This window comes from Oncorhynchus kisutch, linkage group LG4 (assembly GCF_002021735.2).
Source record: "Oncorhynchus kisutch isolate 150728-3 linkage group LG4, Okis_V2, whole genome shotgun sequence".
Taxonomy (NCBI): Eukaryota; Metazoa; Chordata; class Actinopteri; order Salmoniformes; family Salmonidae; genus Oncorhynchus; species Oncorhynchus kisutch.
In genome coordinates, this window is record NC_034177.2 from 53,607,524 (window position 1) to 53,622,019 (window position 14,496).

At 40.9% G+C, this 14,496-nt stretch overlaps 1 long non-coding RNA gene across 1 annotated transcript in view; it reads right to left on the minus strand.

Annotated features, from left to right (window-relative positions):
- The window catches only part of LOC116374011 (uncharacterized), a 29,952-nt gene extending 15,883 nt beyond the window's left edge, over positions 1–14,069 (minus strand). Inside the window, exon 1 of the long non-coding RNA XR_004209792.1 lies at positions 13,953–14,069. This is a non-coding gene — a long non-coding RNA (uncharacterized LOC116374011). The remainder of the gene's footprint in view (positions 1–13,952) is intronic.
- Positions 14,070–14,496: the final 427 nt, after the last annotated feature.

The following is a 14,496-nucleotide window of genomic DNA, read 5'->3' on the forward strand; positions in this document are numbered from 1 at the left end:
AGGGGGGGTAAAGAAAATCTGGTTTATCTTAATTTATTCCCACAATTGTCAAAGAATATGCACAGTAATATAAGCACTTGTTACCTATAAGGATTGTTACCTATAACAGTGGCAATAGAAGAAAAAAAAAAGACATTTGTCAACAGAACTGGAATGCATACACTCACCCCACACAATCAAAAGCGAAAATATTCAATAGTTATTCCATCCCCGAGCCCAACTAGAGAGAACACTGAATCCGTTTACAGTTTGGCTGTTTAGGGAGGCATGCCAAATTGAGCAGGAATGGGAAGATTTGAGTAACCAATATCTAGTCCTAGCTGATGGAGCTTGGATTTCCCCCAATACACATAAGCTGGTCTCCCGCTGTAACCTATCTTGCCAAGCACCTCTGTGCAGTCAGACCTATTGATTATTCTGTGCTGCCTACGGCCACAATAATATCATCCCCATTGTTGCCCATGCCTTAAATGCTAAATGTAACCCATTAGATTGTTATGAGCTCGAAGGACAACCACTTTAAGCACAAGTGTCTAATTAGTAATTACTGGGTTGGTTGAGGTGGCTGGATCGTGCTTTCAGAGACAGAAGCACTCAGGATAAGAGGGATACAATGAATGCCATTAAGAAGGCCATGGTTACCTCATTCATACAAGGTAGTGCATAAAACGCATCCTATTGTGACACATTGTTAACCTTGTCTACCAGGCTGAAACAGAGACGAGGACAGCAATTCTTAGGATATATAACTTATCATAGGTGCCACTTAGGGGAGTAAGCACATTGAATCGCATTCCAATTGTAGCATGATTGACTCCTTGGTAGGCAAAGACATCATTGGTCCTCAACACAAGCCATCATTAGGCCATGGTTATGGCTGAATGACAGGGGGCGGGGATTGCTGTGTGTGGTGGAAAACGGCATGTAGAAGGAGAGAGATGACTCAAAGGAGTAAGCTAGAAAAAGACGTTACACTCGGCGGAGAGTGGCAAATCACATTTAATAAACCAAATATTGAAATACAGTTGAAGTCGGAAGTTTACATCCACATTAGCCAAATACATTTACTCAGTTTCACAATTGCTGACATTTAATCCTATTAAAAATGCCCTGTTTTATGTAACTTAGGATAACCACTTTATTTTAAGAATGTGAAATGTCAGAATAGTTACACTATTTCAGCTTTTATTTATTTATTCACATTCCCAGTGGCTCAGAAGGTTACATACATTCAATTACTATTTGGTAGCATTGCCTAAAATTGTTTAACTTGGGTCAAACATTGTGGGTAACCTTCCACAAGCTTCCCACAATAAGTTGGGAAGATTTTGGCCCATTCCTCCTGACAGAGCTGGTGTAACTAAGTCAGGTTTCACACATGCTTTTTTAGTTCTGCCTACAAATTTTCTATAGGATGGAGGTCAGGGCTTTGTGATGGCCACTCCAATACCTTGACTTTGTTGTCATTTTGCCATAACTTTGGAAGTCTGCTTGGGGTCATTCTTCATTTGGAAGACCCATTTGCGACCAAGCTTTAACTGATGTCTTGAGCTGTTGCTTCAATATATTCACATAATTTTCCTGCCTCATGATGCAATCTATTTTGTGAAGTGCACCAGTCAATCCTGCAGCAAAGCACCCCACAACATGATGCTGCCACCCCCGCACTTTACGGCTGGTGTTCTTCGGCTTGCAAGCCTCCCCCTTTTTCCTCCAAACATACTGAAGGTCATTATGGCCAAACAGTTCTATTTTTGTTTCATCAGACCAGAGGACATTTTTTCAAAAAGTACGATCTTTGTACCCATGTGCAGTTGCAAACAGTAGTCTGGCTTTTTTTAATGGTGGTTTTGGTGCAGTGGTTTCTTCCTTGCTGAGCGGCCTTTCAGGTTATGTTGATATAGGACTCAATTTACTGTGGATATAGATACTTTTGTGCCTGTTTCCTCCTGGATCTTCACAAGGTCCTTTGCTGTTGTTCTGGGAATGACTTGCACTTTTTGCACCAAAGTACGTTCATCTCTAGTAGACAAAAGGCATCTCTTTCCTGAGCGGTATGACGGCTCCATGGTGTTTATACTTGCGTATTGTTTGCACAGATGAACGTAGTACCGTCAGGCATTTGTAAATTGCTCCTAAGGATGAACCAGACTTGGAGGTCTTGGCTGATTTTCTTTTGCATGATGTCAAGCAAAGAGGCACTGAGTCTGAAGGTAGGGCATGAAATACATCCACAGGTACACCTCCAATTGACTCAAACGATGTCAATTGGCTTTAGAAACTTCTGATAGGCTGAGTTATGTTAAATAATCTGTAAACAAATGTTGGAAAAATTAAGTAGATGTCCTATCCTACTTGTCAAAACTATAGTTTGTTCACAAGAAATTTGTGGAGTGGTTGAAAAATGAGTGTTAATGACTCCAACCTAAGTGTATATAAACTTCCGACTTCAACTCTACATCTCAGCAAAAAAAAAAAGACGCCCTCTAACGGTCAACTGCATTTATTTTCAGCAAAATTAATATGTAAATATTTGTATGAACATATTTACTGAGACATGAACTGAACAAATTCCACAGACATGTGGAAGAAAGGGGTGGTCAAAATAAGTTAGTATCTGGTGTGGCCACCAGCTGCATTAAGTACTGCTGTGCATCTCCTCCTCATGGACTGCACCGGATTTGCCAGTTCTTTTTGTGAGATGTTTCCACAAAGGCACCTGCAAGTTCGCAGACATTTCTGTAAAGGGGGTGGGGAATGTCACCTAGCCCTCACCCTCCGAGCCAACAGGTCCCAGACGTGCTCAATGGGATTGAGATCCACGCTCTTCGCTGGCCATGGCATAACTGACATTCCGGTCTTGCAGGAAATCATGCACAGAACGAGCAGTATGGCTGGTGGCATTGCTATGCTGGAGGGTCCTGTCAGGATGAGCCTGCAGGAAGGGTACCACGTGAGGGAACCACGTGAGGGAGGAGGATGTCTTCCCTGCAACGCACAGCATTGAGATTGCAGGCAATGACAACAAGCTCAGTCCGATGATGCTGTGATACACCGCCCCAGACCATGACGGACCCTCCACCTCCAAATCGCTCCCGCTCTAGAATACAGGCCTCGGTGTAATGCGCATTCCCTCTACGATAAACGCAAATCCGACCATCACCCCTGGTGAGACAAAACCGTGACTCGCCAGTGAAGAGCACTTTGTCAGTCCTGTCTGGTCTAGCGACGGTGGGTTTGTGCGGACAGCCTGAGCACTGGAGGAATTTTGCATTCCTGGTGTAACTCAGGCAGTTGTTCCCATTCTGTACCTGTCCCGCAGGTATGATGTTCCGGTGTACCGATCCTGTGCATGTGTTGATATGTGGTCTGCCACTGCGAGGACGATCAGCTGTCCGTCCTGTAGCGCTAAGGCGTCTCACAGTACGGACATTGCAATTTATTGCCCTGGCAACATCTGCAGTCCTCATGCCTCCTTGCAGCATGCCTAAGGCACGTTCACGCAGATGAGCAGTGACCATTGGCATCTTTCTTTTGGTGTTTTTCAGAGTCAGTAAAAAGGCCTCTTTAGTGTCCTAAGTTTTCATAATTGCCTACCATCTGTAAGCTGTTAGTCTTAATGAACATGCACCTGTCGAAGGGACGTTAATTGTTTATGGTTCATTGAACAAGCATGGGAAACAGAGTTTAAACCCTTTACAATGATGATCTGTGAAGTTATTTGGATTTTTACGAATTATCGTTGAACGACAGGGTGCTGAAAAAGGGACATTTATTTTTTTGTTGAGATATCTCACAAGACCAGTCAAAAGTTGACACCTACTCGCTCAAGGATATTTATTTTTACTATTTTCCACATTGTTAACTAATAGTGATGGCATAAACTATGAAATAACACCCATGGGGTCATGAGTGTCTTCCATCTGGTACCCTCCCAGATCTATGCCTCGACACAATCTAGTCTCACAGCTCTACGAACAATTCCTTCGACCTCATTGCTTGGTTTTTGCTCTGACATGCTGTGGGACCTAATTATAAGTCTGTGGGACCTAATTATAGACAGGTGTGTGCCTTTCCAAATCATGTACAATAAAATTTGGTTATCACAGGTGGACTCCAGTCAAGTTGTAGAAACATGTCAAGCATGATCAATGGAAACGGGATGCACCTGAGCTCAATTTCAAGTCTCATTGCAAAGGGTCTGAATACTTCTGTAAATAAGGTATGTTTTTACCTGTTTTCACTTTGAATCATTTTATTTAATCCATCTGCACACAATACCCTATAATGACCATTTTAGAACAAGGCTGTAACGTAACAAAATATGGAAAAGTGGAAGTGGCCTGAATACTTTCTGAATGCACTGTGTATGGAAAAATACAATCGATTGGTCGAAAGAACAGATTCAGACAACTGACGGGGACAGCCCTAAGAAAAGCTATATGTGAGGCATGGTTAACAATTATGTAGATGATTGGGCAGATGAGGAGCTGAGAAGGGGCTGGTTGCCCACACGGTTTTCCTCATCAGGCTCAAACCCACCCAAGGTTATTATAATCATGAAGATGATTGAGTTCCAAATTGAAAACAAGTCCTTAACCCCTTGGCTTTTGTCTGGACCTCGGAGGATTGGAAAGACGTGTGGAGGAACAATAATGTCCTCGTCTCCTTGGAGGTAAATGTTACACTATGATATTAGGGGTGGGCTGTATAGCTTATTTAACTTCATGAACTGGGTGGCTGGAGCTGGGTGGCTGGCACCTCGGGGGTTTGTGGTATATGGCCAAGGGCTGTATCCAGGCACTTTGCGTTGCGTCGTAGTTAAGAACAGCCCTAAGCCATGGTATATTTGCCATATACAACATGCCCTCGGCTTTAATGATTAAATATACCGGTGTTGATGCACAGACCTGTTTTGGGTTTTTACTTTACCTTCTGTAATGGTACAGTTGAAGTCAGAAGTTTACATACACTTAGGTTGGAGTTATTAAAACTAGTTTTTCAATCACTTGACACACTTTTTGTTAACCAACTATAGTTTTGGAAAGTCAGTTAGGACATCCACTTTGTGCATGACAAGTAATTCTTACAACAATTGTTTACAGATTATTTCACTTACTCCCTGTATCACAATTTCAGTGGGTCAGAAGATAAAATACAAAGTTGACTGTGCCTTTAAACAGCTTGGACAATTCCAGAAAATGTTGTCATGGCTTTAGAAGCTCCTGAAAGGCTAATTGACATGAGTCAATTGGAGGTGTACCTGTGGATGCATTTCAAGGCCTACCTTCAAACGCAGTGCCTCTTTGCTTGACATCATGTGAAAAAAGATATCAGCTAAACAATTTTAGACCTCCACAAGTCTGGTTCATTCTTGGGAGCAATTTCCAAATGCCTGAAGGTACCACGTTCATCTGTACAAACAATAGTACGCAAGTATAAACACCATGGGACCACGCAGGCATCATACCGCTCAGGAAGGAGACGCGTTCTGTCTCCTAGAGATGAACATACTTGTGTGAAAAGTGCAAATAAATCCCAGAGCAGCAGCAAAGGACGATCACTGCAGCTGTATATAGCACATCAACTACCTACCTCATCGCCATATTTGTTTTTGTTTTTTCTGCTCTATTGCGCATCAGTATTTCTACTTGCACATCCTTTGTGGGCAGAACTGAAAAAGCGTGTGCAAGCAAGGAGGCCTACAAACCTGACTCAGTTACACCAGCTCTGTCAGGAGGAATGGGCCTAAATTCACCCAACTTATTGTGGGAAGCTTGTGGAAGCCAACGGAAACATTTGACCCAAGTTAAATAATTTAAAAAGACAATGCTACCAAATACTAATTGAGTGTATTGTGAACTTCTGACTCACTGGGAATGTGATGAAAGAAATAAAAGCTTAAATAAATCACTCTACTATTATTCTGACATTTCACATTCTTAAAATAAAGTGGTGATCCTAACTGACCTAAAACAGGGATTTTTTTTTACAAGGAATTGTGAAAAACTGAGTTTAAATGTATTTGGCTAAGGCGCATGTAAACTTCTGAATTCAACTGTATATGCTACTGCGAAAAAAAAATGTTTTAATTGTTGGTCAACCAACAGACCAACCAGTCGGCTAATTGGGGTCAGCCATAGCTTTTCTACATATTTTTTTCAAGATGCATCTGTCTATGGGAGCCAGGAAAGGAAGAATGAAAAAGAAAGAAATGCCCCCTCCATCCCTGTGTGCCACACTGCAGCTATGGAATTATGCCTTTAAGAAAAAAAATCTGAGCAAGCAACTCAAAGCTACGCATGACGGCAAATTAGGAAAGGTCTCAAGAAACATGTCTTTGTTAATGCCGTTCCAAGGCTAAGAACATTATGCCTTAATTATTAAAAAAAGCAACATGCAGTCGATCACAAGTTCAGGCATTAAGGCGAGGAAAAGACTTTATCACTGTACAATTATCCATACTGACAATTATCCATACTGATAATTTGAGAAACCAATGTAGCCTAGCAGCTGGGATGTGATTGGCTGATACGTCGACCAATCACTAAACACATCAGGCCTGGAGTAAAATAAAATTGAAAGTGCCATTTAGTTTGGCTGACTACGGGAAACCAGCCCCTTGTTAGCCTCTTTTTTTTTTATATGGAGAACATTTTTTTTTTAAGTGTTTGAATGGTTGTCATAGGTGAAGAAAGGTCAAGGACAGTGTTATATTTCAAGAGTCTACGGTTTGATCCAACACAAGCATTCAGTCAGCGGACATTTTCAAGAACTTCGTCGTTGTATCTATCCAGATGGCCTTATCCTTATTTCAGGCTCAAAAAGCTACCACATGCTGCAGAGCTAGTTCCAAGAAATTAACAGTAACACCTACATACAATTAACCTACACATTGACAACATCGGTACAGAACCATCAGTTCATTATGTATTCAAACACCCATTGCTATGTGTCCGCAGACCCTCATATGGAGTGATCGAATGCTCAAAAGGAGAGGGGTCATTCCAGCAAGCCATGACACCCACCATCTCAGATTGTTCCGAAATCATTTCTGGAGTTTGAAACAGATTACCATTTCAAAATATTTCAGGAATGGTGATCTCAGAAATTAAACAAATTGGTTGCATCCAAATTCACCCTTTTATAGGATTCATCAAATATAGTACTCAACAGCCAACTTGGACAAAAATTCTTCCTGCCATTCCACAAGACATGAGGAATCCAATAAAATGGTAAAAAAGACACCCACGGACCCCCAACACCAATCCCACCCCAACAACCAGTCTACCGTATCAGTTCTCTATGTCTGACAAGTAGTATGGAGCTGCGGCTTGCAGTACTGCTTCTTCGCCATTTGTAATGTATTCAGGTGATAGTTCCCCACACCTTGTACAGAGAAATTTGCCATTGAAGTCAATAGAATAAATTAGTGTGAAAATACAAAGTTTTGCCCACTAGATACATTTATCACAACATTTTCTTTGCAATAAATACAGATTTCTCTGAACAGGGGGGAAAACAATCACCAAATTCACAGGGAATACAGTACAAAAGATGAAGAAGCAATACTCCAAGCAGCAGATATGTATCCTATCAATTAAAATGGCCAATTTGGGTGCAATCAATTAGCTTAATTTAAAGGAAGGGACAGGAAGAAGCCCTTTGAACTTTTCTTCTCATGCATGGTATCCATCCAAATTTCCTCAAATAATCCTGACTTCAGAGTCAAACTCTCCAAGTACAAACATGGACCTACACACTCCCTCTCTTTCTCAACACACACACTGCCTTCTCCTCCTCCTGCAGGAGACCATAACATTATGCCAGGCACATTTTAGACCATTCAGCCCATGAAAGAGCCTGGAGGACTACTGTAATTTGCCAAACCTCTCACACTACATGCCAGATGGTGAAGCATGATTCACTCTGCAGTGGTTCCCAAATTTGTTAGTCCCGTACCCCTTCAAAACATTCAACCTCCAACAACCTCCAGTACCAGGGTCAGCGCACTCTCAAATGTTTTCCCCCCTCATTGTAAGCCTGCCACACACACATACGATACATTTATTAAATATAAGAATGAGTGGGAGTTGTCACAACCCAGCTTGTGGGAAGTGACAGCTCTAATAGGAACAGGGCACAAATAATAAACAATATTTTTGCTCTTTATTTAGCCATCTTACATATAAAACCTTATTTCTTAATAAAAAATTGTGAATAAATGAAAAGGGTTTGCTTGAAAGGATACACAACTCTGCAATGTTGGGTTGTATTGGAGAGAGTCTCAGTCTAAACATTTTCCACACACAGTCTGTGCCTGTATTTAGTTTTCATGCTGGTGAGGGCTGAGAATCCATGCTCAAATAGGTAAGTGGTTGCAAAGGGCATCAGTGTCTTAACAGAGCGATTTGCCAAGGCAAGAAACTCTGAGCACAGCCCTATCCAGAAATCTGGCAGTGGCATCTGATGAAATTCAATTTTCACAGGACCACTTGTTGCAATTTCAATGAGGCAATCTTGTTCAGATATCGGTAAGTGGACTGGAGGCAGGGGATGAAAAGGATAACTAATCCAGTTGTTTGTGACGTCCGTTTCGGGAAAGTACCTGAGTAATTGCACACATAAGAAAAAGACAATGATGGAAAGACCTGTGTGTAGTCCTTGTTAATGCAGACAGAAAAAAGCTCCTACTTCTTAATCATAGCCTCAATTTTGTCCCTCACATTGAATATAGTTGCAGAGTCCCTGTAATCCTAGATTCAGATCATTCAGGCAAGAAAAAACATCTTCCAGACAGGCCAGTCGTGTGAAACTCGTCATCATGCAAGCGGTCAGACCAGTGAAAATGGTCAGTAAAGAAAACTTAAAGCTCGTCTCTCAATTTTAAAAAAATGTGTCAATACTTTGTCCCTTGATAACAGCACATTTCTGTATGTTGTAAAAGTGTTACATGGTCACTGTCCATATCATTGCATACTGCAGAAAATACATGTGTATTCAGGGGCCTTGCTTTACAAAGTTAACCATTTTCACTGCAGTGTCCAAATCGTCTTTCAAGCGGTCAGGCATTCCCTTGGAAGCAAAAGCCTCTCTGGGGATGCTGCAGTGTACCCAAGTGGCGTCAGGAGCAACTGCTTGCATATGCGCGTTACCACTCCACTATGTCTCCCTATCATGGCTTTTGCGCCATCACTACAGATACCAACACATCTTGACCACCAAAGTCCATTTGATGTCACAAAGCTGTTCAAAACTTTAAAAATATCCTCCTATGTTGTCCTGGTTTCCTGTGGTTTGCAGAAGAGGATGTCTTCCTTAATCGACCCCTGTCCAAGCCACTCGGTGGCTCACCATATAAGACGCTTCTAGCCCCTTCTTATTAAAATTGTATCTGTTGCTTTTATACATGTCTTACTACTTGAAAGTAGTCTTTATTATCGCTCAAAAAGACTCCATTAACTTATTTTTCAAATTGTCATGTTTCGTTTCTAAAATGTCTGCGTAAGAGTGAAGGTTTCCCACAAGAGAGTAATGGTTAATGTGATTGGATGTTAATTATTTGACTAGGTTACCTGTATTTGACATTGTGTTATTTCGCTGAACACTAGATCGTTTAATTTTGGCAGTAAAACGAGACTACTCAGATGAGAAAAAAACCTCACCCAAATGTATTGGAAAGTAGAAATGTACTATTTGAAAATGTAATATTATATTTTTAAAAAATTAAACATGTTTTTCATGTCAATCACATTTTTTTTGGGCGTATCCCCGACAGCAATACCTGCTCTAGAGAATGTATTTCCACTGCTCCAGAGTCCAATGGCGGCGAACTTTACACAACTCCAGCCAACGCTTGGCATTGCGCATGGTGATCTTCGGCTTGTGTGCAGCTGGTCGGCTATGGAAACCCATTTCATGGAACTCCCGACGAACAGTTCTTGTACTGACTTTGCTTCCAGAGGCAGTTTGGAACTCCGTAGTGAGTGTTGCAACCAAGGACAGACGCTACAAGCTTCAGCACTCTGTGGTCCCATTCTGTGCACTTCTGTGGCCTACCACTACATGATTGAGCCGTTGTTGCTCATAAACATTTGTGACCCGTTTCAGGAAACTAGGCGTATGTCACAGATCACTACTTCACAGGAGAGCCATTTGAACGTAAACGTATTTTTTTCCCCCATCAAAAAAAAAAAAAAAAAAAAAATTAGTTTTTTTGGGCAGAAATGCCTTCTCGATCATGTGCATTAACCTCTTGGAACTACCCATCTGGGAGAATTGTCAGCAACTACACTAATTAGCATAGCACAACGGTCAATTAATCTTACTAGAAAATATTCATATTCATGAAATCACAAGTGAAATATAGCGAAACACAGCTTAGCCTTTTGTTAATCACCCTGTCGTCTCAGTGTTGCTCTCCACCGGGTTTTGAAATCAGTGGAATTTTAGTATGACAGCTAAGGAGATGGAGAAAACACCTGTCTCCGGATTACATCTTCAAACTAAGGTCAACCATGGCATCTGACAGGATACGCTTCCAACCATGAATGATGGATGCCGGTAAGATAGCTAGCTAGACTACATTTTCAGATATTAAACGTTTCTAATTGACAGCTATAGGCTAGCTATAGCCTAATGTTAGCTAGCTAACATTGAACCTGGTGGGCTAGGTACCTGCAGATTCATGCAGAGTAATAATGTCATGAGTTGGGATTATGGTTCATTGTTTACCTAGCTACATGTCTTAACAAAAAAGACTCCCCTATACAAGTAACCATTTCGGGTGCGTTCGTAAATTCAGTCTGGCCATCTACTCCAATTTCAGAGCACTCTCATCTGAGTGTGCCAGTGTGCAGAATAACTGATGAACTTAACACTCAACACCCGTTGAATATGGCCGGTGTCAGTAAACGTCGGCAAGAAAGCATAATTAAATTGTTACCAGCAGCAGTTACAGTCACCAACACTCTGGATAACATGAAAACAGCCTAACCAGCCTAGAGTGAGTAAAATGGTCAGAGTGGGGTGTTCTCTCATTATGTGTCTGGAAGTATTTAGCAAGCAAGCCAATGTTAGCCAGTTAGCATGGGTGCCCGAGTCCCGTTGTGAGGTCAGAACATTCGGATCAACCCTACTCATCGGCCAGAGCATCCGGTGTGCACGCTGAACGCTCCGAGAGCGACACAACAATCTGACAGCACAGTTGCAGTCACCAACACTCTGGATAATGTAAAGTTTAACCAGCTCTGCCAGGGCGTGTAATGTTCAGTGAGCTATTCTGTAATTTGTGTCTGGAAGTAGCTAGCAAGTGAACTTGGGTGTTTGACTTGTTAGAGCAGAACGCTCGGATGAACCCTTAAAGAGATCAGTGGGGCTAAAGCGTAACTTCTTGACGCCACCAATCCCTGTAGCGGGATAATTTCCATCTGCAACCGCTGAATAGCATAGCGCAACAGTCAAATAATATTACTAGAATATATTAATATTCATGAAATCACAAGTGCAATATTTTTAAACACAGCTTAGCCTTTCGTTAATCACCCTGTCGTCTTATGCTTTACAGCCAAAGCAAGCCAAGCGTTTGTGTAAGTTTATCGATAGCCTAGCATAGCATTATGTACACTTAGCATCAGGAAGCTTGGTCACGAAAATCAGAAAAGCAACCAAATTAACCGTTTACCTGTGATGATCTTCAGATGTTTTCACTCATGAGACTCCCAGTTACACAGTAAATGTTCCTTTTGTTCCATAAAGAATTTTTATACCCAAAATACCGACGTTTGTTTGTCACGTTATGTTCAGAAATCCACAGGAAAGCGCAGTCACAACGCAGACGGAAATTCCAAAGTCTTCATAATGTCCACAGAAACATGTCAAACATTTATAATCATTCCTCAGGTAGTTTTAAAAATATATATTCGATAATATATCAACCGAGTGTGTAGCTTTTTCCATAACAGCGGGAGGAACAATGGCCGGTTTACTCAATTGCCCACCACCTCCACTTACGCAATGTAATCCTTCACGCTCATTTTTCAAAATTAAAGCCTGAAACTGTCTAAAGACTGACAACTTAGGGAAGCCACAGAAAAAGGAATATGGTTGATATCCCTTTAAATGGAGGACAGGCACGCATAGGAACACAGACGTTTTAAAATAAGAGGCTCTTCCTGATTGGATTATCCTCAGGCTTTCGCCTGCAATATCAGTTATTTTATACCCACAAACAATATTTTTACAGTTTTGGAAACTTTAGAGTGTTTTCTATCCTAATCTGTCAATTATATGCATATTCTAGCATCTGGTCATGAGAAATAGGCCGTTTACTTTGGGAACGTTATTTTTCCAAACATAAAAAATAGTGCCCCCTAGCTTCAAGGGTGTGAACGATGTTGAATGGGGGTGGACAAAGACAGGGCTCTCCAGTAGTAGTACCAAAAGATTCAAAAGCAATTCTCAAAAGTTTACAAATGAATCAACTTTCAAAGCAAAAGTACTTTCCCATAGTTCCTCAAATGTAGTGTATGATATAGCATTTTGTAGCTCTGAGTCTCTACTTTTATCCAATGTAAAAACACAATTTCAAATTTTGCTACATAAGACCGATTTGGGTCGGTCAGTCACATTTCCAATTCACACTTACCGTTGACCAGGGCAGCTTTAGCAGGGCAGAAATTTGACAAACTGACTTGTTGGAAAGGTGGCATCCTATGACGGTGCCACATTGAAAGTCAGAGCTCTTCAGTAAGGGCCATTCTACAGCCAATGTTTGTCTATGGAGATTGCATGACGGTGTGCTCAATTTTCTACACCTGTCAGCAACGGGTGTGGCTGAAATAGTCAAATCCACTCATTTGATGGGGCGTCCACATACACTACATGGCCAAAAGGATAATTCTATCCTTTTCTCATTCAGTCCCCCCCTCTCTCTACCTGAAAGGGCCATTAATCCCTGTATTCTCAAATCTGTCAAAAGTTAAGTGCATTTGAGTGGTTCCAGCTTTTTTACATTTTCAATTTAACAGATATGATAGTTTGTCCCTATAGTGGATTACACGCGATTCATGTTTATTTTGATATTTAAAAAGCCATTCTATGCATCTTATCTGTGAAAAGGGTGGTTTATCCTTTATCCTGGTCATCTGCAGTTCACACACTCACAGTTCATATTGAAGCATGAAGAGGAATGACAGACATTCATTGAGAGAACATATCTAGAGAAATGTGCTTTAGCCTGTAAAACAGCAACACATTCAACACAACACCATGGGGCACACAGCATCGGAGATGGACAGAAAATAACAGAAATAGAAAACAATTACCACTAATCATCTGGATTAATCAAAAGTATAATTAATATGTCTAGTCTCTCCATTAAATTACTCCATAAACGTTTGCCTTTTAGGCTACCCGTATAGTAGAACTGGGTGGGCTGCAAGCGCCCCAGACAACAAATTGAAGGAGATATGAAGGATGAACAGAACCATTCGCAATGTTGCAATTATCCTTTCGACCTAAAGTAGTTTGTTTTGTGCAAAGTTTCACAGTATACGCAATAAAATTAGCCTAGGCTGCAGTTGACTCATCCGCCCAGATGTGAAAACGCTGCAACAAGGAACAAACATTACACAGAAGCGTCAAATGGGCACGCGCTGTTTTTGTTGTGGAGCGCAGCGCTGTTGAACTTATGCGTGGATCTTTAAATTCTATGAGTATCAAACATTGGCTAAATTCCAATAGTTCTGCCACACGCTAGACATGATTAACTTCTCAATCTATTAATGTATTGGCTATTTGTCCACAGAAGTTCCAGCATAATAATAAATACAAAATAAGCCACATGCCAAGGCACAAAATGACTTCTCTTCAAAACCGAAAAAAAAACAAAGAAATATTGAGTATAATAAAATGTATATATAAAAATACAACTCATGTGTTTGGCTACTTACAGGCAGTGTAAAAGCGACCACGATCCGAAGAGTAGCTGCCCTTCCACTTGAATTTGAAAAGCAGCACGATATTCAAATCGCGACAGTACTGTTCGGGTTTGCAATGGAGTGGAGAATGAGACGTGTGAATCTAGCCGCAATAAGTATTAGACACAGTAGTGGAATTTTCAGTTTGCCTTCAAAATAAAGGTCCCGCATTGAAAGTCATTCAAACTTATACAAATAATGGAATCCTTCCATATCTGGAATAGATAATGCTAAACAAGGTCGGAAAGTTGTTATATACATTTAACAAAATACTATCATACTTTAGAATTGCATTGGGGGCATACTTACAGTATATTCATTGTAAACAGATTCCTCTGTTTATATAAATTTCTGTCACATTCAATGGGTCCTTTTATTTTACAGGCAAAACAAAAATTCCACTATTGTGGCTAATCCTTATTGTGGCTTTCTTCTCACAATCAGACTGATCTATGCTCTAACGTAATGCAAAGTACGCACAACAGAGCGCTGATATCATTACGGTAAAATGTAAAGT